The sequence below is a fragment of the Tupaia chinensis genome, unplaced genomic scaffold (assembly GCF_000334495.1).
Source record: "Tupaia chinensis unplaced genomic scaffold, TupChi_1.0 Scaffold144346_1, whole genome shotgun sequence".
NCBI classification, from domain to species: Eukaryota; Metazoa; Chordata; class Mammalia; order Scandentia; family Tupaiidae; genus Tupaia; species Tupaia belangeri.
This window is the reverse complement of record NW_006204205.1, coordinates 1,693,756-1,698,560: the sequence shown is the minus strand read 5'-3', so window position 1 is coordinate 1,698,560 and position 4,805 is coordinate 1,693,756. Positions and strand designations below refer to the sequence as shown.

The 4,805-nt window shown below is 50.7% G+C and overlaps 1 protein-coding gene across 1 annotated transcript in view; it reads left to right on the top strand.

Moving 5' to 3' along the window:
• The first annotated feature begins 3,470 nt into the window (after positions 1-3,470).
• Positions 3,471-4,805, top strand: part of JADE2 (jade family PHD finger 2) — a 57,523-nt gene continuing 56,188 nt past the window's right edge. The window contains 1 exon segment of the mRNA XM_006166854.2: positions 3,471-3,557. The gene's annotated coding sequence lies outside the window, so the exon portion shown is untranslated.

Genomic DNA, 4,805 nt, shown 5'->3' with positions numbered 1-4,805 from the left:
AGAGAGAGAGAATGTGAGAAAGCAAGGCACCAGGTCCGGGACTTGAACCATGGTTGGCTATATGGGGGTGTCCTGCGTCTTAATCACCACACCACCTTCTGGTCCCTAATGTATTTTTTCTATGCAAAAATGTGTCATGATTTTTCTGACAACCCAATATATATGCTTATTAATTCATTAAATTCAAGAACGAGCAGCATAATTTCGAAGGATGTTAAGTAAAAGGCTATTTTAAGGTATTTGTAACAACTATCATGTGATATGAAAATATCAGATTTCTACTAGCAATGTCACAAATGCTGCTAATATCACTGATTTGTCATCTGTATTCATAATTGAAGAACATGCTAAATTTTAATTAGTGAAAATAAAGATGGAACTTTTTTTCTCATCTAAGGTCAAGGGCCTGAATTCTAGCAACAGATCTACAAAGGGGGGTGTTCAGGTTAAGAATCCCTGAGTAGACAGTCCTTCTACAGGCACCCTCCCATAGCTACGTACTCCCATGTCCAGCTCCTCCGTTCACTGCCTTTGACTTACACGGCACCATCTCAGTGCCGTCTTCTCTGATGCTCTGTTTGAAGTCACACAAACACTATGCATCACTCTGTCCTAAGTAGTCTTTCTCCATAGCATTGAATAATCACCTTCAAACATATTTTTGTTTTAAAATTGTGTATCTCCCTCTGCTAGAAACAAAGCTCCAGGAGACTAGGCCCGGAACTTCATTTGTGCCGTGTTTCCAAGCATCTACAATGGTGCTTGGCATATGGGAGGCACTCGCTAAACACTTGTTGAGAAAATGATTACATTACTATGGCTGGCATATCCTCCCAAAATTCGCGTGGTGGGATTTGGCTGGGATGAGATTAAGAGGGTGAAAACGTAATTGGACTGTGGGGTTGAAAGTGGGGCCTTTGGGAAGAGGTTAGGATCAAGAGCACCAGGGCCGGGCCCTCATGATTGGCTCCTGGTGGGTTTATAAGGAGAGACTCATGAACTCAGAGATGTGTGCTCCTATTCTTACCTGTACGGCCTCAAACCCCACACACAGGAAAACCCTGGGCTTTGGATCCAGAGTGAGCTAAATAAACTGCTATTCTTTTAAATTACCCAAACTCAGGTATTTTCTTTTTTTCTTATGCCAGAGGCTGTGTGTGCGCCTGAGAGAGAGAAAAGGATGGGTGGAGGTGGGGTGAAGCACTCCACAATGGGGCACAGTCAGGCTGCAAACCTTTTTTCCTCAAATTCTCCATCCTTTCATGATCCTGGGCATTCTGGCATCTTTTGCAAGCTTCCTGGGAGGGGACTCAAACTCTTAACAGGCCATGCAGGATCTGGCTCCCTCTCTGCAATACTTAATCACTCCTGTGGAGCCAGCAATGGAACAGACTACATTCATCTACAAGAACTCTTTCTTCTCATCTCTTTCCTGTAAAAAGTTAGCGAATGATGTGTAACACTTTTAATAAAGATTAAGGAGTTATAATTAGCTTTATCGTTATCATTTTGTTAACACTTCCAAGGTTAACCTTAAATAGTAACAAAGAGCTGTGGAAATTCAATGATTTGGATGGGCTTCCAGTCCTAAATAAGTGGGATTTTCCGAGGATTCTTTAGGTGACCTGGGTCTCACTCCAAGTCAAAGAAGCACCCCAAAGGCTGCTCATCAAATTCTTGCCAAGACAGCAATCAAGACCCCCCAGGACCCCTCAATCAAACCAAGAATACTAATACTTTTTATTAGTGGCAGGGTGGTAAAATAGAAACCACAAAGGTCTCAAGATCAGTTGATTCTAGCTGCCAGTTCTGCCAGCACTTACTAGCTGTGTGGTGGTGTTGGTAAATTACTAAACCTTTCTGAACAGGTAAAATGGGTTTTTTGTGAGGACGAAATGGGAATGGCTTGCACAGTACACAGCATAGAGCAGATGCTCTTTAAATGACCATGCCCTCCCTCTGCCATCTCTCTAGGTCTTTTGTAATTGCTTGCCAAGGTACTTCCCCATTCCAGTTCATGGACTCCTGACAGCTAGGAGGAGCCTATCCAGTGCTCTCCTGTATGTAACCCGCAAACAGACCAGCCCCCTTAGACCGAGCCACTGGAACCTGGCCCTTCCACTCCCACTCCAGACATGTGACTCAACCTGCCGCCTGGATGTGACCATCTATCCAGGCATCCAGATAGAGGTCTGGGGCCCACCCTCTGTCACAGATTTCTCTTCTGGCCTTCCTTTTGCCCACACTGGGAGATTTTGTATATGTCCTCACAGAAAGTAAGACAGAGAAGTCACTGTCCCGTAGTTTTCCAGTGTTTAGAGTTCTGGGAGAGCACTTTCATCCCCCCCCCCAAAAAAAAAATAGCAAGCAGTAAGCTAAGTGTTAATGTGCACTGTGGACTCTGAACCAGGCTCTGCTTTCCACATACAGAAAGTATATGTAGACACGCATACATGTAAGTCTATGCGTATGCATGGCCTCAGGAACCCTGCAACCACCCCATTCTACAGATGGGACTCAGAGAAATTAATTCATTTGCCACATGACAGAGCTTCTGCACTGCAAAACCAGGATTAGAACTCACATATTTAGTCATTTTGTTACAAGCTCTCAGCCTGCAACACCTGCTTCCAGGCACAGGAGCTTGGCTTGGGAGAAAAGTCCTTCCAACCCACCACTGAGAGCCAGAGCCACCTCCAACAGCCAGCCCCTCCTCCTGCCAGACAAGAACCACCAGACTTTGTGAATGAAGGCTAAGGGAGAGAAATGTTGCAGGGACTCCCTCTGAGCTCATATTTCTTTCTTGTTGCAAAAAGTGCTTATTTCAGCATCCATCATCTCCCTCTTTGTTGTGTAGACAATCCGCCCTGTCAGAGGATTTGTGCTGTTATTATGAGTTTGTTTATTATTAGATTTATTTCTCCTATAAGCAAATGTGTTCACAACATTCCATCGGGGAATCCTCTTAATTGTCACATAAATGTCATCTTATGTAAATTGAATATTTATCTTTCCATAGAAAGGGGTGGAGGGGAAAGGAAGAAAAAACAACCTTCAGTGTTGGAAAAGGAAGGCAATTTCAGCCTGGTTCACAACTCACCCACGTGCCTTCAAAGCTAAAGGTGAGCTGAAAAAAAAAAATACTGGATCATCTTTGAGGGGCAGCCAAGAAGAAGAGGTAGAAAAAGTTAGTGACAAGGCTTTGGGGCTATTGGGCCACCATCCTTTCCCCCAATTAGGGGCATCCCGAGGAGGCTGAAGCTTGGCTCCCACCCCTCCCCATCCAAGAAGCCAGCCCTGCTTCCTCGAGAGGTGAGCGGAGCGGGCGCAGCGGGTTGGGTGGGTGTGGCCCGCGGCTCCGGGAACGGACCCAAGGCCCCGCCACCGCCGGCTAGCAGCCCGACAGCCCGCCCGCCCGGCGAGCGCCCGCCCCTCCTCCCCACAACTTTTTTTTTCCCCACCGCCGGCTAGCAGCCCGACAGCCCGCCCGCCTGGCGAGCGCAGCCTCTTCTTCCAGAAACTGCGAGGATCCGAGCGCACTGTTTGTGCACCACAAGGTCAAGTCGGGAAGTGGAGCCGGAGGAGGAGGGGCGAGGAGGCGAAGGGTGGGGAGAGGGGCGCCCCGCTTCCTCGCCAAGTGCCAGCCCTTGAAGTTGCCCCTCAGTTTTTAACCCTTTAGGATTAATGGGAAGGAAGAGCAAGAGAGAAGGGAGGTCGCCCCGGGCAAACTCCTTCTGGGGCCAGGACGTGCACCCAGCCAGCCAGCCGGACACCCACCCATCATTGCGTTCCCCACTCCCCGGAAATGCGGGGCTACACTGGGCGCCTGGAGGCTCCCGGGAGGGAGTAGATGGCGACCAGCCCAAGAGAGACCCTCTTCTCGGACCGCCCCTCTTTCCTTGAGGTCTTCCACAATTTCAAGCTCTCTCGTCCCGGGCGTCAGTTTCCTTTTGGTGTGGGTGGGGGAGGAGGGCCGCGCCCCCTCCCCCAGCCCCGCGCGCGCCCCTCCCCTCCGCTCCTGCCAGCACTTTCTGCTCACTTCTGGCGCTGCAAAACGCCACGCGATTTATTCGATTCGTGTTTTAAAACCAGCGATTCAGAAACCCGGCCCGGGGCGAGGGTCTTCCAGCGCTGGAGCTCCGGAGGGCGGAGTGCTTAGTGCAAACCTCGTTCCCTCCGCGAGTGTCGCCTCCAGGCTGTTATTTGCGAAGAAACGTCTTTTTGACGCAGGGAGAAATGGCAAATTTTAAGTACGTCATTAATATGGCGCCAAAAGATTTTTTTTTAAGTATAAGCTTGCCTTTTTTTTTTTTAAGGTTGCGGGGGGCGCCGCCCGGGTCTGGGGCGCGAAGGGGGCGGGGTGTGAGCAGAAAGTGTGAGAGAGTGAAGGGGCGGGGTATGAGTGTGAGTGTGTGAAGTGTGAGCTGACCTGATGGGACTTGCACGGGCGCAGCCGCCGCTTGGGCCCGGCCCTGGGGACAGGGCGGGCTGGGGGTGCCTCGGAGTCCACGGGGAGTCCAGGCCCAGAGTGCTGGCAGACGGGCGGCGGGGCAGAGCAAACTCCCCCCCCGGGACCCCTTGGTTTAAAAAGAAACAGAAACATACACAGGGGGTTGGTGAATGGTGCCGACCGCGGCCATCGCAGTTGGAGGCTATTTTGGGGGGGTGGGGGTGCGTTGCGTCCATGGAGTTACTTTGCGCCCACTCCTAGTGGCACCCGCACGGGTCCTGCGAGCTGACCGACCCCAGCAGGGGTGTGGGGCCGGGGACGCCGCGTTGCCGGCCGCCTCCCTCGCCGCGACCCC